Source organism: Somniosus microcephalus, chromosome 8, assembly GCF_052327205.1.
Source record: "Somniosus microcephalus isolate GS21.2 chromosome 8, FLI_Smic_1.0, whole genome shotgun sequence".
In the NCBI taxonomy this organism is placed as follows: domain Eukaryota; kingdom Metazoa; phylum Chordata; class Chondrichthyes; order Squaliformes; family Somniosidae; genus Somniosus; species Somniosus microcephalus.
Genome location: NC_140994.1, coordinates 199822069 through 199849854, shown reverse-complemented (window position 1 = coordinate 199849854; position 27786 = coordinate 199822069). Strand labels below are relative to the sequence as shown.

The 27786-nt window shown below is 45.4% G+C and overlaps 1 protein-coding gene across 1 annotated transcript in view; it reads right to left on the bottom strand.

The window, feature by feature from the left end:
* LOC147114045 (kelch-like protein 3) overlaps positions 1–10088 on the bottom strand; it is a 250403-nt gene extending 240315 nt beyond the window's left edge. Inside the window, exon 1 of the mRNA XM_085995589.1 lies at positions 9990–10088. The gene's annotated coding sequence lies outside the window, so the exon portion shown is untranslated. The remainder of the gene's footprint in view (positions 1–9989) is intronic.
* Between the last annotated feature and the right edge of the window lie 17698 nt (positions 10089–27786).

Genomic DNA, 27786 nt, shown 5'->3' with positions numbered 1-27786 from the left:
TCTATGCTTGACCTGAAGCCATGAGACTTCATGGTGTCCGGAGTCAATGTTGAGGACTCCCAGGGCCACTCCCTCCCGACTGTACACCACTGTGCCGCCACCTCTAGTGGGTCTGTCCTGCTGGTGGGACAGGACATACCCAGGGATGGTGATGGAGGAGTTTGGGACATTGGCTGAAATGTATGATTCTGTGAGTATGATTATGTCAGGCTGTTGCTTGACTAGTCTGTGGTACAGCTCTCCCAATTTTGGCACAAGTCCCCAAATGTTAGAGAGAGGACTTTGCAAGGTCAACTGGGCTGGGTGTGCCTAGGTCGATGCCGGGTGGTCCATCCGGTTTTATTCTTATTATTGTTTCTCGTAGTGGTTTTGTACAACTGAGTGGCTTGCTAGGCCATTTCAGAGGGTAGTTAATAGTCAACCACAGGGATGAGGGACTTCAGTTATGAGGAGAGGTTGGAAAAGTTAGGACTGTTCTCCTTGGAACAGAGAAGGTTAAGAGGTGACCTATTGAAAGTTTTCAAGATGCTGAGAGGTTTTGATAGAGTAGATAGAGAAAAACTATTCCATCTAGAGGTCATAGATTCAAAATCATTGGCAAAAGATCTAGAGGGGAGATGAGGAGAAAGAATTGTCAGGATCTGGAACGGTGGTGGAAACTGATTCTATAAATAATTTTAAAAGGGAGTTGGACAGGTACTTGAGGATGAGGAACCTACAGGGTTACAGACAAGGGATGTGGGACTGAGCACGATTGTTCTTTCAAAGAGCCAGCACAGGCACGATGGGCCAAATGGCCCGTTTCTGTGATTCTATATGATATAATATAAGTGCTTGTTTGGTGCTCCCGGCTTCGTGTGCTGCTGATGCCGCAGACTGCGAGCTACACTCAAATGTAGCCCATACCTGAAAATGGTTCAGGCCTTCTGTTGCTGGCTTCAGGCAGACAATGCAGCTGCTCCATCAACTTCAACAACAACAACTTCTTGTTATATAGCGCCTTTAATGTAGTAAAATGTCCCAAGGTGCTTCACAGGAGTATTATAAGACAGAAAATTTGGCACCAAGCCACATAAAAAGAAATTAGGGCAGGTGACCAAAAGATTGGTCAAAGAGGTAGGTTTTAAGGAATGTCTTAAAGGAGGAGAGGTGGAGAGGCGGTGAGGTTTAGGCAGGGAATGCCAGAGCTTTGGGACTAGGCAGCAGAAGGCACAGCCACCAATGGTTGAGCAGTTATAATCAGGGATGCTTGAGAGGGCAGAATTAGAGGAGCGCAGATATCTCAGGAGGGTTGTGGGGCTGGAGGAGATTAGAGATAGGGCGGGGCGAGGCTATGGAGGGATTTGAAAACAAGGATGAGAATTTTGAAGTTGAGGTATTGCTTAACTGAGAGCCAATGTCGGTCAGCAAGGATAGGGGAGATGGGTGAACGGGACTTGGTGCGAGTTAGGACACGGGCAGCAGAGTTTTGGATGACCTCAAGTTTACATAGGGTAGAATGTGGGAGGCCAGGAGTGCATTGGAATAGTGAAGTCTAGAGGTAACAAAGGCATGGATGAGGGTTTCAGCACCAACTTCGTGCGGAAGTCGAAAATCCCCCCCATTGTCTCTTAATCGTTGCATTAACATTTGCACAGTCTTAAGATCCACTTATATCAGTTATTCCACTGGCTGTAGAATTTAATTTTGAAGCGCTCTACTAATTAATATATTGTTGAAGGAGTAGGGGCAGCATTTAACTGTCCCAGGTACTTTACAGGCAAGTGTCTGCTTATGCCCGTTTATTGCCGATGACAGACCCTAATCTGGCAATAAATGAAGTGGCTGCTGCTGCCTTTGGAGATGTTGAATACTACCTGAAGAGACATTTCTGATGGTATTTCTAAAGGCAGCAGTGCCTTCTGTGTCAAAAATGGATAGTGCTGGTGGAGGAAGATTGCCATCTCATTGGCTGTCAAAAGGCTGAGCACTCAGCCCACCATACATACGAATGATGTGTTTTTTCCACTCACTGATCGTGGGGATTAGGTCTGATGTTCAGAAAATAAAGTTGCAATCCAGGACTCAAAAATAGTTATGTACATAGGGTTGTTTGTCCCGTTGCTCCAGTGTTATAGAATCTGCCCCAAATATAAATGTTGTTGAGAGCAATTTTGCACAAATGCTTCTCACAGCAGCTCTGCAATATAAATACTTTACAAGGAGCTCCCAACTGAAAATATGAAAGTTAGATGTGGTAATGGGGTGGTGTTGGGTTGGGTATGAGGAAGGGAATAAAATGAGTAAAAATCAGCAGATCAATCCTATGCCATAGAAGCTCAGTTCCAACCTCCAGTCAACTGAACACAGTACAGCCATAATGGCAACTGTTTGCATATCTCACTGAGGGAGTACTTGTGTGAACTGGAAACTAAGAAAGGAAAGAAAAACAGGAATATTAGTTTATTGTTCATTTAGTAAAGGTCATGAATTGAATACATTTTTTCATAATCACTTGAAGGACAGAATAGCTCTTTGGTTAAAACAATTTAAAAATAGCAAATCGAAGGATGGGGATTACCAGTGTGCTACAATATTGATTTACGTCCTTAATTCTCCACATGGGTGGAAAGAGGGGAAAAAGATTTGCTCTGGACATTATATGTAACATATGGTAAACAAGTTCTTATTGAATGCATTTATAATGTTGTTACACAGTGACTACAGCGATTTACCCCCCATGGTAAGTTACTTACCTCAGTTGTGCCATTGTGTGAAGTGAAGGAGAAAAAGACAACTTGAATCACCTAAAACCATCTCTCTCACTTTAATGACTGGTCCTGGAGCAGGATAAGCATGACTTACCTGCTCACATTCTCAAGCAGTGATGGTGCTTAATACAAACAGATCACCATGAAGTAACATTAACCAATTGACAAAGGATAAATAATTACATGTTGTGGCTTGTAAAACTGAAAATCCCATATACTTTAAAAAAAAATAACTTCATCAGTGTGTCCTCACAGTTTTAAAAATGTGTATATCTAAACACCTGTCTCTTCTTTTAAAGTTTTACCATTTTGTGTACATGTTCTCTCATTTTTCCTTCCAAAATGTATCACCTCACAGGAGGATATTGTGGCCCCGTATACCCAAGTCCAGATTATTTATATATATTGAGATGAGCATTTGTTCCAACATTGAGCCCTGGGCGAAACCACTGTTTACTTCCCTCCACTCCATAGAACATTCATTAATTACCACTCTGTTTTCTGTCCTTTAACCAACTTCCTATGCCACACTTCCTTTAGTACCATACGCTTTAATTGTGTCACAATCTTCATATACCTTATCAAACATCTTTTGAAAATCCATATATACACAACAGCCATTGTATTTCCTTCATAATATCACATTGCTTTCCCCAAAAACTCTATAAGTCATGCCTTGACTTTTATAAATCGATGCTGACTGTTCTAAATTAAACCATGTCTTTTTAGATGAACATTAATTTCATCCTGTAATATTGCTTCTAGAAGCTTAGCCATACTGATGTGTAAGCCGTGGCTCAGTGGTAAAACTCTCATCCTCTGCGTCACAATGGTTGTGGGTTCAAGCCCCACTCCAGAGACTCGAACACAACAATCCATACGGAGGGAGTTCTGCAGTCAGAAATGCCTCGTTCGGACTTGGATGTTAAACTGAGGTTGTGTCTGCCCTCTCAGGTGGACTTAAAAGATCCCATGGCACTATTCATGTCTGCCCTCCCTGGTGTCCTGACGAATATTTATCCCTCAACCATCATCACTAAAACAGATTATCTGGTTATTATAACATTGCTTTTTGCAGGAACTTGCTGAGCGCAAATTGGCAGCAGTGCTTCCTACATTACAACAGTGACCAGACTTCAGAAGTACAACTTCGGCTTTGAAGTACTTTGGAATGTCCAGAGGTAGTAAAAGGTGCTATATAAATGTAAGTTCTTTCTTTCATGTTAGGTTGACTGTTTTATAGCTACTTGTTTTTTGCCCTTTCTCCTTTTTTTGAAGAGCGGTGTTACATTGCCAACTCTTCAGTTCTCTGGCACAGCTCCCATGCCCACTGACGTTTGAAAGATTGTGGTCAGAGCTCAGCTATTTCTTCCTGATTACGCTCATCATTCTAGGACACATATCATCAGGACCTGGTGCCTTTTCCATATCAATAGTTATCCTATTCAATTGCTCCACCTCATCATCTTGTTTTTTTTTAATCCTATGTCCTTTGGATTTCTTATTTATTAATTTTCTGCTGTTCGTTCTCCCCCTCCCACACCTTTCCCCACCTTTTGCTTTCTTCTCTGCTTCCTCATCTTGTTTCTTCCCCTCCTTCCTGCCATATTAGTTTAAGCACACCTTCACAACACTGGTTACCCTCCTAGCGAGAACATTGCTCACACCTCTGGTCAGATGAATCCTGTCCATCCTGTACAAGACACTCCTGTCCCAGAATTGGTCGCAATGATCCAGGGATCTGAGCCCTTCCCTCCTCCACCTTCTCTCCAACCATGTATTTACTTCCCTTATTCTTACTATTCCTATATAGACTATTTTAATCTATCTCTTAATCAGGTGATGTTAAACCCCCAGGCAGGAAAGGCAAAAACCCAACATATCATTTTGAATTCTCAGCCATGTCTACAAAAGCACCTGTCCCTTCTGCTATGGAATCCCTTATTAGTAGTGTTTCAATACTTCACTTCCCCCCTTTTAGCAACCACTTGTTCATGGTTGCCATCCTCTGAGTTGTCACATGTGTTCAGTACTGAATACTTGTTTTATCAATTCAACACCCCCAGGTGATCCCTACGCATGCCTCCAGTCGCTTTGTAGCCTGATGGATGGTCACCCACTTTCCTTTCTCACTAACTTGTTCTGCCTGGAGGTTAACCTTCTCCTGGAATGAACATTCCAGGAACTCACTGCTTTGCATACATGACAAGCTGTTTCTCAAGATCAGGAATCGTGGGCTTGTGCACAAGCAGTCGGAGACATCTCCCACACATGTGGTCGTCCCGAACACATCCAGGACCTTCCACATTTCAGTTATTGTCCATCACGGGCCTCAATTGTCTCCCACCCATACTAAAGTCAAATACTTGGTCCTAAAAGTTTAATGAAAGCAAACAGAACTACTTGGGTGATTTAACCCTTCAAATATAGTTAATAAATATACTTTTTTTTGAGGTGGAAGCTGAGCTTCAAGCAAAAAGTAAAATATTTAAAAATTCAATCTTACTCAAGTTGCTTGTATACAATGGCACTAAAGCCACTCCCACAATGACAGTTGAAATGTAACTTAAAAACAACAGAGAGAAGTTAGTCCCCTTCTCCTAGGTGCTTTGTACTTGATGTATCAAAATTGGTACATTCTGTACTGTAAATGTTACAATATCCAATTAACCAACTGTCACTCTCACAGGTGCCAAATTGCAATGGCGCAGCACTCCATAAAACAAGTTCAACAGAAATTTAGTGTCTCTCTCCCGGTTTCCGATCCTTCAATGACCTCAGGAAATTAGGACATGGAATGCCCTACCTGAAACAACGGTGGAAGCAGAATCCACAATAACTCTTAAAAAGATGGTGGGTAAGAATCTGAAAAAACGTAAAACGGTTATCGGGGAAAAGGGACAAGGGAATACGACCAAGCTCTTTTAGAGAGCCGGCACAGACATGATGGGCCAAATGGCCTCCTTCTGTATTGTAAAATTCTATGCTTCTATAAATATCTGTCATGATATCTCCTTCTGTGGCTCAGTGTCAAGTGCCTTGGGACATTTTGCGATATTAAATGCAAACAAATAAAAAAAATGACTAAAAGCTTAGTCAAAGAGGTAAATTTTAAAGAGCATCTTAAAGGAGGAGAGGCAGAAAGGTTTAGGGAGGGAATTCCAGAGCTTAGGGCCAAGGCAGCTGAACCCATGGCCGCCAATGCTGGAGCGATTAAAATCGAGGATGCGTAAGAGGCCAGAATTGGAGGAGCGCAGAGATCACAGGGGGTTGTAGGGCCGGAGGAGGATACAGAGATAGAGAGGGGCGAGGCCATGGAAGGATTTGAAAACAAGGATGAGAAATTTTAAATTGAGGCATTGCCGGACCGGGAGCCAATGTAGGTCAGCAAGCACAGGGCTGATGGATGAACGGAACTTGGTGCAAGTTAGGATACGGACAGCAGAATTTTGGATGAGCTCAAGTTTACGGAAGGTGGAAGGCCAGCCTGGAGAGCGTTGGAATAGTCGGGTCTAGAGGTAACCAAGGCATGGATGAGGATTTCAGCAGCAGATGAGATAAGGCAGGGGCGGAGATGGGAAATGTTACGGAGGGAAGTAGGCGGTCTTGGTGATGGAGCGGATATGTAGTCATATGTTACCAGGGATGGAAACGGCGGCCAGGGAACGCAGTTTGTGGTGCGGACCAAAGACAATGCCTTCAGTCTTCCCAATATTTAGTTGGAGGAAATTTATGCTCATCCAATATTGTATGTCGGACAAGCAATGTGACAAATCAGAGAGTGGAGGGGTCCAGAGAGGTGTTGGTGAGAGAGAGCTGAGTATCGTCAGCATACATGTGGAACCTGGTGCTGTGTTTTCGAAAGATATCGCTGAGGGGTAGTATGTAGATGAGAAATAGAAGGGGGCCAAGGATAGGCTCCAGAGGTAATGGTGCAGGAGTGGGAAAAGAAGCCATTGCAGGTGATTCTCTGGCTACGATTCAATAGATAAGAATGGAGCCAAGCAAGGGCAGTTCCACCCAGCTGGGCGACGGAGGAGAGGTGTTGGAGGAGGATGGTACGGTCAACTGTCGAAGGGTCAAGGATGAGATGGGATAGTTTATCACGGTCACAGTCACGAAAAATGTCATTTGTGACTTTGATAAGGGCCATTCCTGGACTGTGGCCGTGCTGGAAACCTGATTACAAAATTTCAAACATGGAATTGCGGGTAAGTTGGCACGGATTTGGATGGCGACAACACGCTCAAGGACTTTGGAGAGGAAAGGGAGGTTGGAGATGGAGCGGTAGTTTGCAAGAACAGAAGGGTCAAGATTGGGTTTTTTGAGAGGGGTGATGATGGCAGATTTGATGGGGGTGAGGAGAAGTACCTGAGGAGAGAGAACTAACTATATCAGCTAACATGGAGGCCAGGAAGGGAAGTTGGGTGGTCAACAGTTTGGTCAGAATAGGCTCGAGGGAGCAGAAGGTGGGTTTCATAGACAAGTTGAGCTCTGAGAGCATTGCAGGAAATGGGATAGAATCTAGAAAAAGACGAAAGTTCAGAGCTAGGGCAGCGGGGAACATATGAGGAAGTTTGGTCCAGTGGGCGAAGGGAAGGGAGGGAACTGGCAGAGGCAGCTGAACGTATGGTCTCGATCTTTGTGACAAAAAAGTCCATGAACTCCTCGCACTTGTTAGAGGTGAGGATGGAGGAAGCAGGGGAAGTGGCTTAAGACGACGGTTTGTGGTGGACACGAGAAGCCAGGGGTTATCTTTGCATTCCTGGATGATCTTTGAATGGTGAGCAGTTTTAGCGATGGAGAACAGGACCCAATAATGCTTTAAGTGGTCCAACAGATTGGGCGATGGATGGTTAAACCAGTTGTCCACCAAAGACATTCAAATCTGCGTCCCTTGGCCTTAAGGGAGCTGAGATGAGGGGTATACTGAGGGAACAATTAGGATGAGAGAATAAAGGTTTTAATGGTGACAAGGGCATCAAAGTCCGGAGATGGCCGTGGTAAGCGACTTAAAGTAGCTCTGGCCATAGAGGGCCCAGCTGCAGATTCCAGGATCTCAGCAGCAGCCAGGGCAGTCAGGCCCAGATAGCGGTCTGGCACCAAAAAGGGCACTGGGTGACTGTGTGGAGGGGAGCAGACATGCGGTCGTCGTGAGAGGGCAGCATAGAGTGGACAGCATCTGCCTCTCCCATGGAGACAATGACACTCTCATGGGGCTGTACCTTAGCACTCCCACTGCTCTGCTTGAGAACAGAATGCAGGAGTAATGAGCCACTCTCAAAGCTCCTATCAATGCTTTTCAAGCCGGAGGACATGCTAGATATGCCAAAATGGCAGCAGTCTGAGCTTCTATCAAAGCTGTCAGAGCCATCACCAGAAGCTCCATGATTCTGGGATCCATAGCAGTGTTCACAGAGCTGACCGCTCGCTCCATGGTTGACTGCATGGTCTGGACGCCATGCGCGAAGATCTTGCACAAGTTGGAGTTGCACTCCTCCATGCTCTCTGCCATTGTGTGGAAGCTCACTGGAGGCTGCCCAGTGCACTTAGAGGTTTGTGCTTTACACCAACAGTTCTTTTCTGTAGGCTGAGCCCTCGATGTCTTAATCTCTGCCCTCTGTAGCAAGGCTAGGATGTGAGGTCACCATCCGGCGACATAATTCTTGGGCCATCCTATCCACCTGCCTTTGCTCCTGCGCACTTGTGCTCAGTGAATTTCTCAGTGCAGACCTCTCTACCCTCTAAATTACACAGGCTGCCAGTGTCTGAGCTGGTGCTTGCTTGGGTAAAGTTGAGTGATGCTGCATATTCTGGAGGGATGTACTCCTCTTCCTCAGTTCCTGCTGAGCCCTCTAGAGTTTCAGGATCTGAAAGGGAAGAGAGGGACAAGGGTTAGCAGAAACAGATGAATGACTGCTGAAAGCAGCAGCCCTTTGTCATGCACAGTGTGTGAGGGCGAGATTTCAGTGAGAAGGGAAAGGGGAGATGCTTAAAAACTCTGCAGGACATCCAGCCTCTCCAGAAACCGTGTTTCTGACAACCCCCTGTCCACAATGTTCATTACGCTATCTTCCAGAGGAGACAGGATGTATATGGATGCTGGGCCTTCTGCTCCCTGTTGTTGTGCTCCAGCTTCCCCTGCAAGAAAGGAGTGTGTTACGATTAACCTAATGAGATGTTTTTCAGATATGCATGTCAGGGAAGAATAATGTTGCTGGTGTGTGAAAGATAGCACAGGTATGAGGTGAGGGAAGTGCTAATGAAAACAGTAGCAGGTCCAGAGTGCTGTAGTTGGAGGTGGAGTAAAGTGTGCTGCAGTAATTGGATGAAAGGGTTTTGAGTGCTGAGGGTACAGTTAATACAGGGCTAAGCAGAGAGTAATAAGGGATACGAGTTAGAAGTCTTACATTTAGTAGCCCTTTTCAGGTCATTGAACTTTTTTCTACATTGCAGCCAGGTCCTTAGAGCAATGCTTCTGGCCCTGACCTTGCTCTGCCACCTCTGTCTACTGTTGCTGTGAAGCAAGGGATACCTTCTTGCTGTTGGGTGGCACGATGAGATCCCTCCTCCTGCCAACCTCCTCCACCAGTACCTGCAAAGTTAAACCTGAAAAGCGGCGAGCCCTTCCAGTATCCCATTTCAGTGGTGCTCAGAATAAAGCTGACTGCAGCTCCCCATCAAGAGCTGCTAGCTCCAGTGATGTCAGATGTCCCGCCCCGTTAAGCGAGCTACCAATGAAGAGTGCATGCAGTGCTAGAAGCTCATTTATTTCATGCTAAGCAGGCAGGGAGACCAAGTTAGCGTGGTCCCCAAGCCCACATGATAATTGGAATACGCTGAAAATTTTGCCCACATTTGTGGACGGTTATGAATTTAGGCCCCCTTACCTCAGATTTCCAGGCATTCATGAGTTACTTGTTCTGACTGGCTATCCTTATTTCTCAGTATAATTGTGATATTGAAATTTCTGTATTGCATCAAAACAGCTCTACATCATTGGAATAGCCAGTTTGCATTATAGCCTTGTAACCCTCACTTATCCTTTTCGGCTAATAATGATCATAAAAATATTTTTGTTAAGATCAAACTTAATATTGAAATGAATTTTAATTAAAACCGTTTTCAAATAGAGTTGAGGTTTGATGGATTACATGGCTTGACTTACTGCAACTTTTGATAATTTAAAAATAAGTTTGCACCTACCTGAACCAACAACAATTTGCATTTATATAGTACCTTTAATGTAGTAAAACGTCAAGGTGCTTCACTGGAGCGTAATCCCTCCATTTTCTGCTCTTCAGTTGAGCTTTTCCATCTTTATAAGCAGGACAAAAGTCAATTTAGGTTTGTGCACCAGTTTCACATGTGCCAAAACTTTGAATGCTCCTTCTCCCATTACATTAACCTAACTCTCCCTTACCATTGCAGAGAGATTGGAGACAGGGGCATAAGAAAACCCACTAAGTCTGTATTACTACAAATGGGATCAGTGACTTTGTCTAACATTTATCAATGGATGGAGTTTTACCTCCTGCAACTACTGTACTTGAATCATTCACCTTCATAAACACTAATTTTCAGTTGTTCTCACCCTCCTTTTTGTCACACTGATCATTTTGAAATCGGCAGATTTAACAGTGCTTCAACTCTATCTGCCAAATTTTAACATTTCCTGGCCTGTAATCATATCTTTGGTAAAACACAAACATTCTATTTTTAGAAGACTGCTGCAACATAGTTGCAATCGAGCAACTTAAAGTCCAGGATGCTTTGTGGGGTCTGAATTTCAAAATGCTGGTATATCACTAAGGAAACTTTATTTTTATTCAATTCTAAATGTTACATTGAGTTTGCAGCATAGAAACAGACCATTTGGCCCCAACTGATCTATGCTCCACACGAGCCTCCTCCCCAACTTCTCAGTTCTGGTATCATAGTAAATATTTTTTCCAATCTTCTCCAGTGCCTCTGTATCCTTTTTAGAATATGGAGCCCAGAACTGTACACAGTACTCCAAGTGTGGTCTAACCAAGGCTCTATACAAGTTTGACATAACTTCTCTGCTTTTCAATTCTATCCCTCTAGAAATGAACCCCAGTGCTTAGTCTGATTTTTAATGGCCTTATTAACTTGCGTTGCTACTTTTAGTGATTTGTGTATCTGTACCCCCAGATCCCTCTGCTCTTCGATCCCATTTAGACTCATGTTCCAAGCAGTATATGGTCTTATTCTTCAGGGGTAATGGGGATAAAGTGTGTGTAACAGAACAGAAATCTGCCCGATTCAATGTCACAGAACTACCTATGAAATTGTTTACTTTTATAAAGGGTTTGGAGGAATACTCTGGCCCCGATATTGCACTGGGACGTGATATCGATGGTCACAGCTGGATCAGGCCCCCTCCCCCTCCAGCCCTGACCCCACCAGAGTATGTGGGGTCAGTGGGAGGACACCCAATCAGCAGTGGCCCAGTGGGTAATCCTATAAAAATGCATTTAGCCACAAAAGAAACTGCTTTGGGTAGGACTCAATTTTCTTAACCTTGTGAAAACCTCACTGGGTTTTTGGTAGGACATCTGAAAGGTTAAATTGTTTAACTCGCACCAAAATCAAATTCAAGGTAGGGAGCATAGTGTCCTATTGCAACTGCTGGTTTCTTCCCTGAAATTTAGCAAATTTTTAACAATAGGTCATGATTTTAAATTCTACATTGATGTGTTCAGTCAGCCTTACTAGGGAGAAGCTCTCATGGTAATACTCAAGCTTGGTTAGGCATGTATAGCTGTGCCTCACCTGTCAATAAGGTCACCAGCCACTACTGTAATTGGGAATCCAGATGTGGCTAATTGCATTTCTGATTACTAAATAAAAATCGAGTAACAGACACCATCATTGGGCATGTGATCTTCAGTGCCATGGAAAAACCGGAGACACTGCGTGGAGAGGGAAGCAGTCATTGTAGTCAGCTCGATGAATTGGAATAACCGCTTCAGGCCAGCAGAAGAAAACAAGTCCAACCAATAACGACCAGCTGCAACAGGAACGTCATGGCAAAGGGCAAAGAGGCCACTGTGTTCTGGATGGAGAGCAGGGGTGGGTCTGCTGCATCTTGTTGAGCAAGTCAACATTCTCAGCAATTACTCTGATGAAGTCAAAGTACTATTCCCAACTGCTGGACAAAAACCAAGGCGTGCTGTGTCTGATAAATTCATGCTAGAATTCCAAACTTTGGTGAAAAAGAAAGTCTGCAGAGTTCACACTGCCTGGTGGTAGATATTTGTTAAGTAAATATACACATCAAGTACATTTACCTGTCGTGCATGAGGCTAAAACAATGCCACCGTAGCCATGCCTATTGCTAATCAGCGATTTCTATTGGACAACATTGCTTTAAATCATAAATTAGTACTATTAAGCCAAATTTGTACTTCATAATCTTTGTCACTTTTGGGACCACTTGTGCTGACTTATGAACTGACCCATTTGCTTGCATTTGTATGATGTACAACTTTTCGATCTTTTACCAGTGATTAGGTTTCACCACCTTTACTTGCAATATACAATCAAAGCAACTTTTTCAGTTCATAATAGAGCAAAATCAGTGCCCAAGTCTGTAATTACCTAGTGATAATTACACTATAAACATGTTAAATAGACAATAAGTCAGTGGAAGCATTACAGGACTGTAACAGCCAAGCAGTTCGGAGATCATAAACTGTTTATTAAAATTTAGCCGTTTATTCATCAGAATCCTGAGTATGCGGAAGTCTGACTACAACAGTTACATTCACTATATACTCTTTACTGTTAAGATCTTTGATTTGAGAAGTGGGTGGGGTCCACTACTGATGCAAATTTTATGACCAATTTACTTCCGGCTCAGTTGCTGGTGGCGTTTCCAATCAGCCCTATTTAACATGGTTCACTGCAATCAAGAACATGAGGGCCTGGAGTTTCCGCTTGGTTGCGCTGGTTTTTTCAGCACAATTCAACTGAAATCGGCCAAACCACGGAAAAGATCGCGGGATTTTAAGCGCAAATTACGATCAGTGCAACTCAGGTTTCTGCGGTAGTTTAAAAAACATTGCGCTAGAAGCTGACCCCGCTCACAGAACTAGCCACTCCCCCAGATCGAATTAATCACCATTGCGAGTTTCCGCCAATTGCGCTTGTTTGTGGGCCTTTGAGGAGGCTCTAAAAATATAAGCTTTTTGGAGCAAGGACACTAATAAAGCTTTTGAATATCATTTTTAAAAATTTACTAAGAAACTTACTACTGTACACCAATATAACTAGCAAATGGTTCTGTATAGTTTTTTTTAGTCATTTACAATCGGGTTACTCACAGGTGATGGACTAGACACTGATTAAAATGCTTATTTTTTGTGATAAACCTGTTTTCAGCTGCATTAAATCAAACTGCACCAGGTTACCACTCTTAAGTAAATCACAGAATATTTTTTAAAGCAAAAATTTTAAATTAAGTTCTAAAACGCTGCCTGATTGTGCTGGTTCATGGCAGTCAATATGCAAATTAGTTTGAGTGGAAACTTGAGGGGGAAAAAAACACTTCTCAAAACTAGCACAATTTGTACTCGGATCGCTGATTGCACCCAAAGTGGAAACTCTCCCCCAATATACAGACTACTTAAATTGTAAGAACTTAGTTCTCTAACTTGTCCTGCAAGTTAACAGTAAGCAGGGTCCTGACAGGACTCTCTGGACGAGCAGAACCACTCTCTTTGAAACAAACATTTAATGCAAAAACAGTTTTGTTCTATAGACTTGTAGTGGAACAAATGATGAAGTGATATTCCTCAATACAGTTTTATCAAGCTTTCCATTGAAAAATTGAAAATAGTAGGAAGATGCATAAAGTACTTTATACTCCTGGTATTAATACTCAATACATTTTCTCTTCACACACTTCTTGCATCATGCACCATTCTTTAACTGAGACCCTCTTCCAGGCTTCTACCAGTGCTTGGTAACCAGCACTAGCCACTGTTTCTCTCCTTTCCTTCTGCTCAGTGTTGTCCCCAATCTGGAAATTATAGCATGCAATGTCATGGCAAGTCATAAATTTACAGCAGGTGATCAGGAAGGCCAATGGAATCTTGGCTTTTATTGCGAGGGGGATGGAGTAGAAAAGCAGGGAAGTTTTGCTTCAGTTATACAGGGTACTGGTGAGGCCACACCTGGAATACTGCGTACAGTTTTGGTTTCCATATTTAAGAAAAGATATGCTTGCTCTCGAGGCGGTTCAGAGAAGGTTCACTCGGTTGATTCCAGAGATGAGGGGGTTGACTTATGAGGAAAGGTTGAGTAGGTTGGGCGTCTACTCATTGGAATTCAGAAGAATGAGAGGCGATCTTATCGAAACATATAAGATTGTGAGGGGGCTTGATCGGGTGGATGCGGTGAGGATGTTTCCACTGATGGGTGAGACTAGAACTAGGGGGCATAATCTTAGAATAAGGGGCTGCCCTTTCAAAACTGAGATGAGGAGAAACTTCTTCACTCAGGAGGGTAGTAAATCAATGGAATTTGCTACCTCAGAGAGCTGTGGAAGCTGCGACATTAAATAAATTTAAAATGGAGATAAGACAGTTTCCTAGCTGATAAGGGAATTAGGGGTTACGGGGAGAGGGCAGGGAAGTGGACGTGAGTCTAAGTTCGGATCAGCCATGATCCTATTGAATGGCGGAGCAGGCCCGAGGGGCCGTATGGCCTACTCCTGCTCCTACTTCTTATGTTCATGTTACATGTGCATCAACAAATCGTATCATTGGACTACCCATTTTTTTTTCACCAATAATCTCCCCTCTCCTCTCTTCTGAAGACATCTTCTTGATGGATGCGATTCCAGACTCCCTTCAGCACCTTGCCCAAGGGACAATTCTTTTAATACGGGTCCAGACAGTGAGTATCGGCAGGTATTAGAAACCTTGTAGCTGGGCCCAATTCTGCCCTTGCCCAACCTCCATACACATTTTCTTCCACCAAGAATTGCTCGTTAGCAGGGGTGATCGCCACCTTTGTGACTCAAAAGTGCTGAAGCCAATTGTGGTGTCCTCCAGCTGAGATTAGCACACAACGGGGATCAAAGCAGACTTTTCTGGGGGGTGGGGATCTGTATGGCTCAGCTACTTAGCACATTAATCAGCTGGAACATCAGAAGAGCTCAATGTACATGTTGTAACAGATATACAATCAAATGTCTTGTTCAAATAAAACAGAGTTCTTTAAGGTTTGTTTACCTCCTACCTGAAGACATTACATGCACAATGCTCAGGAATCATTTCCTCACCAGAGTACTGAGTTCAATGTGAATAGAGACAGGTTGTTTCAACTATGGAAATGTTAAATAGTTGATAATAATAGGATCAATAAGGTCTTTGTGGTTGTCCTTCAGGGGTTTAGGTTTGTATTTACAATTGTACTGCCCAAATTAAAAAAATTTGCCCCTAATACCTCGCATAGTAATTATTTCAAACATTATTCTGATTAAATAAGTTCTTCCTAATATCGATTTTTAATTTCACAATCTCCATTTATTTAAAATTCATCTATCTGGTACAGTCCCCAACAATTAAGGCATCCACATTTAAGTCAAGCAATTGTTAAATCGGCCAAAAAGCGCTAGAAACAGCTGTTTTCACAATAGTTGACTGTTTCCACAAATAAGCTTCTTGAATAAATATGACCAATCGATGAAATGTTGACTATGATTAATTATAACATTATTTTATTTGATGAATTTAGTTATTGTTTGATAGTGGTCTGTTTCTCACCTCTTTCCCTTTCCCCTTGCTCTGAATCCTCAAACTGGTTCAATCTCTCCCAGAACAGTGGGAGTCAGAGAAATCAACAGTTTAAATGAAACATGGCCACAGTAAATAATAATTCTAATAGGTGCAAGAGCGTTAAAAAAACAAGCCTGAAGGCTTTGTGTCTTAATGCGAGGAGCATTCGTAATAAGGTGGATGAATTAGCTGCGCAAATAGAGGTAAACAAATATGATTTGATTGGGATTACGGAAACATGGCTCCAGGGTGGCCAAGGCTGGGAACTCAACATCCAGGGGTATTCAATATTCAGGAAAGATAGGCAAAAAGGAAAGGGAGATGGGGTAGCATTGCTGGTTAAAGAAGGGATTAACACAATTGTAAGGAAGGATATTACTGTAGCTCTGATGATGTGGAATCTGTATGGGTAGAACAGAAATGCCAAGGGGCAGAAAACGTTAGTGGGAGTGGTATATAGACCTCCAAACAGTAATGCGGAGGTTGGGGACGGCATTAAAAGGGAAATTAGAGAAGCGTGCAATAAGGGCACAGCAGTCATCATGGGTGACTTTAATCTACATATAGATTGGGCTAACCAAATTAGTAACAATACTTTGGAGGAGGAATTCCTGGAGTGTTTAAGGGATGGTTTCCTGGACCAATATGTATAGGAACCAACCAGAGATCAGGTCATCTTAGACTGGGTATTATGTAACGAGAAAGGATTAATTAGCAATCTTGTTGTACGAGGCCCCTTGGGTCGGAGCGATCATAATATGATCGAATTCTTCATTAAGATGGAGAATGAAGTAGTCGAATCAGAGACTAGGGTCCTAAATTTAAATAAAGGAAACTACGATGGTCTGAGGCGCGAGTTGGGTAGGATTGATTGGGGAATGTCACTCAAAGGGTTGACGGTGGATAGGCAATGGCAAACATTCAAAGACCACATGGATGAACTACAGAATTTTTTCATCCCAGTTTGGCATAAAAATAAAACAAAAAAGGTGACTCGACCGTGGCTAACAAGGGAAATTAGGGATAGCATAAGATCCAAGGAGAGGACATATAAATTGGCCAGAAAAAGCAGTAAACCTGAGGATTGGGAGCAGTTTAGGATTCAACAAAGGAGGACAAAGGGATTAATTAAGAAAGGGAAAATAGAATATGAGAGTAAGCTTGCAGGGAACATAAAAACTGACTGTAAAAGCTTTTATAGATATGTGAAGAGAAAAAGATTGGTGAAGTCAAGCGTAGGTCCCTTGCAGTCAGAATCAGGGGAATTTATAATGGGGAACAAAGAAATGGCTGGCCAATTAAATACATATTTTGGTTCTGTCTTCACAAAGGAGGACACAAATAACCTCCCAGAGATGTCGGGGAACATAGGGTCTGATGAAAGGGAGGAACTGAAAGAAATCAGTATTTGTAGGGAAATGGTGTTAGGGAAATTGATGGGATTGAAGGCCGATTAATCCCATGGGCCTGATAATCTACATCCTAGGGTACTTAAGGAAGTGGCCCTAGAAATAGTTGATGCTTTGCTGATCATCTTCCAACATTCGATGGAATCTGGAACAGTACCCATGGATTGGAGGGTAACTAATGTTACCCCACTATTCAAAAAAGGTGGTAGAGAGAAAACGGGGAATTACAGACCGGTAAGCCTGACATCAGTAGTGGGGAAAATGCTAGTCAATTATAAAAGATGTAATAGCAGAGCACTTGGAAAACAGTGACAGGATCGGACAAAGTCAACATGGATTTACAAAAGGTAAATCGTGCTTGACTAATCTACTGGAATTTTTTGAGGATGTAACTGGTAAAATAGATGAGGGAGAACCAGTGGATGTGGTGTATTTGGACTTTCAGAAGGCTTTTGATAAGGTCCTGCATAAGAGATTAGTGTGTAAAGTTAAGGCACATGGGATTGGGGGCAAGGTATTGACTTGGATAGAGAACTGGTTGGCAGACAGAAAGCAAAGTGTTGGAATAAACGGGTCTTTTTCCGAGTGGCAAGCAGTGACTAGTGGGGTACCGCAGGGATCGCTCCTTGGGCCCCAGCTATTCACAATATACATTAATGATCTAGACAAGGGAACTAGATGTAATATCTCCAAATTTGCAAACAACACAAAGCTGGGTGGGCGTGTGTGCTGTGAGGAGGATGCCGAGAAACTCCAGGATAATTTGGGCAGGTTGGGTGATTGGGCAAAAGCATGGCAGATGCAATATAACATGGATAAATGCGAGGTTATCCACTTTGGTGGCAAAAACAGGAAGGCAGATTATTATCTGAATGGCAATAGATTGAGAGAAGGGGAAGTGCAACGAGACCTGGGTGCCCTTGTGCACCAGTCGCTGAAGGTAAGCATGCAGGTGCAGCAGGCGGTTAAGAAGGCAAATGGTATGTTGGCCTTCGTAGCGAGAGGGTTTGAGTACAGGAACAAGGATGTCTTGCTGCAGTTGTACAGGGCCTTGGTGAGACCACATCTGGAGTATTGTGTGCAGTTTTGGTCGCCTTATCTGAGGAAGGATGTTCTTGCCATGGAAGGAGTTCAGCGAAGATTCACCAGGCTGATACCTGGGATGGCAGGAATGACGTATGAGGAGAGATTGGGTCGATTGGACTTGTACTCGCTGGAGTTTAGATGAATGAGAGGGGATCGCATTGAAACTTATAAAATTCTGACAGGACTAGACAGACTAGATGCAGGAAGGATGTTCCCGATGGTCGGGGAGTCCAGAACCAGGGGTCACAGTCTAAGGATAAGGGGTAAGCCATTTAGGACAGAAATGAGGAGGAATTTCTTCACCCAGAGAGTGGTGAACCTGTGGAATTCTCTACCACAGAAGGCAGTAGAGGCCAATACATTAAATATATTGGAGGAGTTGGATATATTTCTTAAGGCTAAAGGGATCAAGGGGTATGGGGAGAAAGCAGGGACCGGGTACTGAATTTGGATGATCAGCCATGATCGCATTGAATGGCGGAGCAGGCTCGAGGGGCCGAATGGCCTACTCCTGCTCCTATCTTCTATGTTTCTATGTAACAGTGGTGACTTGCTTCATTCCCTTCTGAGCACGCCCCTCATCTCCAGATACCCATTTATCTCGCTCTATGTTGGGGCCTCAACTATTCACCGTATTTGTTAACGACTTAGATGATGGGATAGAAAGCCACATATCCAAGTTTGCCGATGACACAAAGAACATAAGAAATAGGAGCAGGAGTAGGGCATTTGGCCCCTTGAGCCTGCTCCACCATTCAATAAGATCATGGCTGATCTTCTACCTCAACTCCACTTTCCTGCACTATCCCCATATCCCTTGATTCCTTAATATTCAAAAATCTATCGATCTCGGTCTTGAATATACTCAACGACTGAGCCTCCACAGCCCTCTGGGGTAGAGAATTCCAAAGATTCACCACCCTGAGTGAAGAAATTTCTCCTCATCTCAGTCCTAAATGGCTGACCCCTTATTCTGAGACTGTGACCCCTGGTTCTAGACTCCCCAGCCTGGGGAAACATCCTCCCTGCATCTACCCTGTCAAGCCCTGTAAGAATTTTGTATGTTTCAATGAGATCACCCCTCATTCTTCTAAACTCTAGAGAATATAGGCCTAGTCTACTCAATCTCTCCTCATAGGACAATCCCCCCCATCCCAGGAATCAGTCGGGTGAACCTTCACTGCATTCCCTCTATGGCAAGTGTATCCTTCCTTAGGTAAGGAGACCAAAACTGTACACAATACTCCAGGTGTGGTCTCACCAGGGCCCTATATAATTGCAGCAAGATGTCTTATACTCAAATCCTCTTGTAATAAAGGCCAACATACTATTTGCTTTCCTAATTGCTTGCTGTACCTGCATAGTAACTTTCAGTGATTCGTGTACAAGGACACCCTGGTCCCTCTGAACACCAACATTTCCCAATCTCTCACCATTTAAAAAATACTCTGCTTTTCTATTATTCCTACCAAAGTGGATAACTTCACATTTCTCCACATTATATTCCATTTGTCATGTTCTTGTCCATTCATTTAGCTTGTCTATATCCCCTTGAAGCCTCTTTGCATCCTCCTCACAACTTACATTCCCACCCAGCTTTGCATCATCAGCAAACTTGGATATATTACATTTGGAACCCTCATCCAAATCACTGATATAGATTGTGAATAGCTGAGGCCCAAGCACTGATCCTTGTGGTACCCCACTAGTTACAGCCTGCCAACCCAAAAATGACCCGTTTATTCCTACTCTGTTTTCTGTCCATTAACCAATCCTCAATCCATGCTAGTATATTACCCCCAATCCCATGAGCCCTAATTTTGTTTAATAACCTCTTGTGTGGCACCTTATCGAATGCCTTCTGAAAATCCAAATACATCACATCCGCTGGTTCCCCCTTATCTATTCTGCTAGTTACAACTGTGTTGACTCTGCCCAATCCTATTATTTAAGTGCCCTGTTACCACATCCTTAATAATGGCCCGTATTTTCCGATGCCTACGGGTGGGTACGCGCGGTGTACCCACCCGTAGAGACATCGGAAATGCCGGTTTCAGGCATGCACAGCGCATGCGCTGAAAACCGGCATTTCCAATCTGTCAAGAAAACTCTTGACAGATCCTCCGGCTGCCCTGGAGCAGGGCCTCTGCGGGGGGTGAGTTCCACTTTTTGGAGACCCTCCGCCCGCAGAAAACCTTTACAATTCTTACGCCTGGTAAAAGCAGTTGAAAAAAGTAAATAAAAAGAAAATTTAAAAAAAATTTCCACTGATTTATCATTTAAAAATAATTTTTGAAAAATGTAAGTTTATTTTTAGCCCTGTAAAAAAAAATTTTTCAAAAATTTAAATTTTTGTTTAAATTATTTAATTTATTGTAATTTCAAGTCATTTTTAAAATGTGATTAAAAAAAATGTATTTAAAGTTTTACTATGTGTTTGGGGTGATCTCCATTCATATATTTGATAGGTCTTCCTGTCAAGTGTATGAAGGGAGATTCCCTTCTTTGATTGGCTCCCCATGGCCCACGTGATCCCAGGGATGCTGCAAACTGCCTGCGCCTCTGGGATACATGGGCCCTGCGCACTTGTGAGTTTGGAGAGGCCCAGGATCGGAAGAAACATAGAAACTAGGAGCAGGAGTAGGCCATTCGGCCCCTCGAGCCTGCTCCGCCATTCAATGAGATCATGGCTGATCATCCAAATTCAGTACCCTGTTCCTGCTTTCTCTCCATATCCCTTGATCCTTTTAGCCTTAAGAAATATATCCAACTCCTTCTTGAATATATTTAATGAATTGGCCTCTACTGCCTTCTTTGGTAGAGAATTCCACAGGTTCACCACTCTCTGGGTGAAGAAATTCCTCCTCATCCCTGTCCTAAATGGCTTACCTCTTATCCTTAGACTGTGACCCCTGGTTCTGGACTCCCCGACCATCGGGAACATCCTTCCAGCATCTAGTCTGTCTAGTCCTGTTAGAATTTTATAAGTTTCGATGAGATCCCCTCTCATTCTTCTAAACTCCAGCAAGTTCAAGCCCAATCGACCCAATCTCTCCTCATAAGTCATTCCTGCCATCCCAGGTATTAGCCTGGTGAATCGTCGCTGCACTCCCTCCATGGCAAGAACATCCTTCCTCAGATAAGACGACCAAAACTGCACACAATACTCAAGATGTGGTCTCACCAAGGCCCTGTACAACTGCAGCAAGACATCCTTGTTCCTGTACTCCGGGCTATAAAAGGTGAGCCCGAGGCACGGGTAGGCCTCAGAGCCACAGCGGTGGGAATCTCGGCGGCGGCAGCGAGCTATAAAAGGTGAGCCCGAGGCGCGGGTAGATTTACCAATCTGAGGGAGAGAAGTAAAAAGTAATCGAAGTGTGGCGTCACCAGAAAGCAGGTAAGTGATTGGCTGGTGAGTATTACTCTCTTTTTTAAACTTTAACTCGGTGATTTATAGTTTCTAAGGTCTCTGTGGTGTAGCGGGGACTGTTTGTAAACCAGGGCCCTTAAATATATCATTTAACTGTAGTGAAATTGGTGGGATTGATTTGTTTAATTTAATTTGAATTAATTAAAGGGTAAGTCATGGCAGGACAGCCCGGTGCCATGGTATGCTCCTCCTGCGCTATGTGGGAACTCAGGGACACTTCCTCTGTCCCTGACAACCATGTGTGCAGGAAGTGTGTCCAGCTGCTGCTACTAACAGACCGCATTGCGGCGCTGGAGCTGCGATTGGATACATACTGGACCATTTGCGATGCTGAGGACGTCATGAATAGCACGTTTAATCAGTTGGTCACACCGCAGGTAAAGGTGGCACAGGCAGAAAGGGAACAGGTGACCAACAGGCAGAGTAGTATCTGCAGGTAGATAGTGCAGGGGTCCCCTGTGGCCATCCCCCTCTCAAACAGATATACCGCTTTGGATACTGTTTGGTTGGGGGGGGGGGGGGGGTGGGAGGATGGCTTACCAGGGGAAGGCAGCAGCAGCCAACTTCCTGGCACCAGGGGTGGTTCTGCTGCACAGGATGGGAGGAAAAAGAGGGGGAGAGCTATAGTAATAGGGGATTCTATTGTAAGGGGAATAGATAGGCATTTCTGTGGCCGCAAACAAGACTCCAGGATGGTGTGTTGCCTCCCTGGTGCAAGGGTCAAGGATGTCTCAGTGGCTGCAGAACATTTTGGAAGGGGAGGGTGAACAGCCAGTTGTCGTGGTGCATATAGGTACCAACGATATAGGTAAAAACCGGGATGAGGTCCTAAAAGCTGAATATAGGGAGTTAGGAGGTAAATTTAAAAATAGGACCTCAAAAAGGTAGTAATCTCAGGCTTGCTACCAGTGCCACGCGCTAGTCAGAGTAGAAATAGAAAGATATTTCAGATGAATACGTACAAAACGGACGGTTTGCACCTGGGCAGGGCCGGGACCGATGTCACACAGAATCACAGAATCACAGAAACCCCACAGTGCAGATAGAGGCCATTTCGGCCCATCGAGCCTGCACCGACACATATCCCACCCGATCCCCGTAACCCCTACACCAACACATATCCCACCCTATCCCCGTAACCCCACGTATTTAACCCCCCTAACACTAAGGGTCAATTTATCATAGCCAATCAACCTAACCCGCACATCTTTGGACTGTGGGAGGAAACCGGAGCACCCGGAGGAAACCCACGCAAACACGGGGAGAATGTGCAAACTCCACACAGACAGTCACCCGAGGCCGGATTCGAACCCGGGTCCCTGGCGCTGTGAGGGACCCTAGGGGGAGTGTTTGCTAATGCTCTGGGGGAGGGTTTAAACTAAAATGGCAGGGGGTTGGGAACCTGAGCGGGGAGACAGAGGAAAGGGAAACAAGAAGTGTGCGTGCCCCGGGAGCCCTCAGGTAAGGGCGTAGATTTTTCCAGATCGCAGGCCTCCGCACGCAGGAGGCCTGCGATCGGAAAATACGGGCCTCACGGTTTTGTCTGTTAACCAACCCTCAATCCATGCTAGTATATTACCCCCAATCCCATGAGCCCTAATTTTGTTTAATAACCTCTTGTGTGGCACCTTATCGAAAGCCTTCAGAAAATCCAAATACATCACATCCACTGGTTCTCCCTTATCTATTCTGCTAGTTACAACCTCAAAAAACTCCAACAGATTTGTCAAACACGATTTCCCTTTCATAAATCTGTTGACTCTGCCCAATCCTATTATTATTTTTTAAGTTCCCCGTTACCACATCCTTAATAATAGATTCTAGAATTTTCCCTACTACTGATGTCAGGCTAACTGGTCTGTAGGTCCCCGTTTTCTCTCCCTCCTTTCTTAAAACAGTGGGGTTACATTAGCTACCTTCCAATCCGTGGGAACCGTTCTCGAATCTATGGAATTTTGGAACATGACAACCAAGATAGGCGGCATTGCAAGCAATGTTGGTAGAAGCATAAAATTAGAGATATTAATAGATTAAGAGAATAGGCAAAACTGGATTTCAATGTAGACAAATGTGAGGTTATCTATTTTGGACCTAAAAAGGATAGAACAGAGTATTTTCTAAATGGTGAAAAGCTAGAAACAGTGGAGATCCAAAGATACTTAGGGGGGGTCCAGCTACACAGGTCATTAAAATGTCATGGACAGGTACAGAAAATCAGAAAGGCTAATGGAATGCTGGCCTTTAGAGGATTAGAATACAAGGGGGGTAGAAGTTATGCTGCAGCTATACAAAGCCCTGGTTAGACCACACCTGGAGTACTGTGAGCAATTCTGGGCACCACACCTTAGGAAAGATATATCGGCCTTGGAGGGTGTGCAGCGTAGATTTACCAGAATGATACCTGGACTCCAAGGATTAAATCACAAAGAGGGATCACACAAACTAGGGTTGTATTCCCTAGAATTTAGAAGGTTAAGAGTGATCTGATCAAAGTTTAAGGTATTAAGGGGAGCCAATAGGGTAGATAAAGAGAAACTATTTCCGCCGGTTGGGGAGTCTAGGACTAGGGGGCATAGTCTAAAAATTAGAGACCTTTCAGGAGTGAAGTTAGGAAACACTTCTATATGCAAAGGGTGGTAGAAGTTTGGAACTCTCTTCCGTAAATGGCAATTGATGCTTTGTTAAATTGTTAATTTTAAACTCGAGATCGATAGATTTTTTGTTAACGAGAGGTATTAAGGAATTTGGGTATATGGAGTTAGGTCACAGATCATCCACGATCTAACTGAATAGCTGATATACCTATCAATTCGTCCAATAAAAAGCGACGAGTTAGGAACGTAACTAAAGGTTTTTATTGACTAAATAACAGAGCCCGCCCTCGTGGGTGATCGGGTCCAACAAGGAGGAATACCAGCCAGTCGACTACCTTTATACCTGGGCAGGTAGGTGGAGTCATGGGCGGAGTCGGAGGTGGTCAGCCCAGGTATAACAGTGCGACAAGAGGCGACCTCGTATAGTGATACAACAGTGAGAACAGTGATAACAATACAACACTGATAACTATAGTGTAACGATAAAAGTGGTTTACCACATTCACCCCTTGTTTAGATTTGAGTCCGGCGGGGTGAAGTGTACTACCAGTTCTGGTATGTCAGTCTGTCCGGAGGCCTCGTAAGCCTCTCCGATCGTCGCAGCGGCGGTGCTGCATTATCCGGTGTTAATGCTGGTGTCTGCGTGGCCGGCGAAGGCTCGTGGGGTTCCGGCATGCCGTCTACCTGGGCTGGAATTGGGGGGGGGGGGTGGTTGGGGGGGGGGGGGGGGGGGGGTAAAGGTGGTGTCTCCGGAGTGCCCGAGGGTGCGAGGTCTCGTAAGGAGACAGTGTCCTCCCGCCCGTCTGGGTAAGCCACGTAGGCGTACTGGGGGTTGGCGTGCAGGAGGTTCACCCTCTCGACCAGGGGGTCCGTTTTATGGGCCCTCACGTGCTTTCGCAGCAAGACGGGCCCCGGAGAGGTCAGCCAGGTTGGTAGAGTGGTTCCCGTAGTCGACTTCCTGGGGAAGACAAACATTCGTTCATGGGGGGTGGCGTTAACGGCAGTGCAAAGTAGTGACCGGATGGAGTGCAGCGCTGTCGGGAGGACTTCCTGCCAGCGGGAGGCCCTTAGACTTTAAGGCTAAGAGGACGGCCTTCCATACCGTCGCGTTCTCTCTTTCCACCTGGCCGTTCCCTCGGGGGTTGTAGCTGGTGGTCCTGCTTGCAGCAATACCTCTCGCTAGTAGGAACTGACGGAGTTCCTCGCTCATGAAGCCCCGGTCACTATGTATATAGTTCGGGAACCCGAACAAGGCGAAGAGGTCGTTCAGGCACTTGATGACCGTGGTACTGGTCATGTCTGGGCAGGGGAAGGCAAAAGGGAAATGGGAGTACTCATCAACGATGTTGAGGAAGTACACATTGCGGTCAGATGACGGTAGAGGCCCCTTAAAGTCGATGCTCAGGCGCTCGAAGGGGCGGGTGGCCTTGATCAGGCTTGCTCTGTCCGGCCTATAGAAGTGCGGTTTGCACTCGGCGCAGGTCTGGCAGTTCCTGGTCATGGTCCTGACCTCCTCGATGGAGGAGGTCAGGTTGCGGGCCTTAATGAAATGGTAAAGTCTGGTGACCCCGGGGTGGCAGAGGTCGTTGTGGAGGGTCTGAAGTCTATCAATATGCGCGCTGGCGCATGTAATTCGTGAAAGAGCATCAGGGGGTTCGTTCAGCTTACCTGGCCGGTACAAGATATCATAATCGTAGGTGGATAGCTCGATTCTCCACCTCAAGATCTTGTCATTCTTGATTTTGCCCCTCAGCTTGTTATTAAACATGAAAGCAACCGAACGTTGGTCGGTGAGGAGGGTAAATCGTTTGCCTGCCAGGTAATGCCTCCAGCGCCGTACCGCCTCCACAATTGCCTGGGCTTCCTTCTCGACCGACGAGTGTCGGATCTCGGGGCCCTGTAGGGTCCTTGAGAAGGCGGCCACCGGCCTCCCCTCCTGGTTAAGGGTAGCGGCTAGGGCGAAGTCGGATGCATCGCTCTCCACTTGGAAGGGGATGGACTCATCCACTGCGTGCATTGTGGCCTTGGCTATGTCTCCCTTGATGAGGGAGAAGGCCGCGCACGCTTCCTCCGTGAGGGGGAAGGATGTGGACTTCATGAGGGGTCTGGCTTTGTCCGCATAATTGGGCACCCATTGGGCATAGTAGGCGAAGAGCCCCAGGGTTCTCTTAAGTGCCTTAGGGCAGTGGGGGAGGGGTAGCTCCATGAGGGGGCGCATTCTTTCGGGGTCGGGGCCGATGAGTCCGTTCTCTACTACACAGCCAAGGATGGCAAGGCGCGAGGTGTTAAACACACATTTCTCCTTATTGTAGGTGAGATTCAGCCGTTGGGCCGTACGGAGGAATTTCTCCAGATTCACGTCATGGTCCTGCCGGTCGCGGCCGCAGATGGTGACGCTATCTAGATAGGGGAATGTGGCCTGCAGTCCGTTCTGGTCAACCATCCGGTCCATCTCCCTTTGGAAGACCGAGACCCCGTTGGTGACACCGAAGGGGACCCTAAGGAAGTGGTATAGGCGCCCATTCGCCTCGAAGGCGGTGTACTGGCGGTCCTCGGGGTGGATAGGGAGTTGGTGGTAGGCCGACTTAAGGTCGATGGTCGAGAATACGCGGTATTGTGCAATCTGATTGACCATGTCAGATATGCGGGGAAGGGGGTATGCGTCCAGCTGGGTGTATCTGGTTATGGTCTGGCTGTAGTCGATGACCAGGCGATTTTTATCGCCGGTCTTAACGACCACGACCTGGGCACGCCAGGGGCTGTTGCTCCCCTCGATAATGCCCTCTTTCAGGAGGCGCCGCACCTCAGAGCTAATGAAGGCTCTGTCCCCAGCGCTGTACCGCCTGCTCTTGGTAGCGACGGGTTTGCAGTCGGGGGTGAGGTTAGCGAACAGGGAAGGTGGCGGCACCTTGAGGGTGGATAGGCTGCAGGTGTTACGCGGTGGGCGGTTTAACATTCGCTGGTTGTCGACTGTGAGTGGGGGGAGGGGTCCACCGTATGCTAGGGTTACACTTTGGAGGTGGGATTGGAAGTCCAGCCCTAGTAGGACGGCAGCGCAGAGCTGGGGGAGGACGAGGAGTTTAAAATTTTTATACTCCGTACCCTTAACCGACAAGGTCACAACACAGTAGCCGCTAATGTCCGTGGCGTGGGACCTCGATGCCATCGAGATTCGGTTGCGCGTTGGCAGGACAGGGAGGGAGTAGTGGCTCACCGTGTCTGGGTGGATGAAGCTCTCCGTGCTTCCGCTGTCGAACAGGCAGGTCGTGGCGTGGCCGTTTACTTTGATGTCCATCATCGACTTGGACAGGTGGTGTGGGCGGGCTTGATCCAGAGTGACGGAGGCTAGTGTGTAGGTAAGCGAGTCGTTGTCGTCTGCGGGTGAGGCGGTCGTCGGGTCCGGGGGCCGTCGGGCATGGTGGGTAAAATGGCGTCTCCCACGAGGTAGGACAAAATGGCGGAGAAGATGGCTGCCCCCATAACTCACGAGGCACTATTGGGGTCGGTTGCCTTGATCAAAGATGGCCGCCCCCATGACTCACATGTGGGGATGCTGGCCTCAGTTGCCTTGAAAGAAGATGGCTGCCCCCACGGTTCGCATGAGGCACTGCTGGCCTCTGAAGATCCGCTCCTGCAGGCCTTAGAGAAGTGGCCTTTCTTCCTGCAGGTTGAGCAGGTAGAGTTCCTGGCTGGGCAGCGCGACCTCGG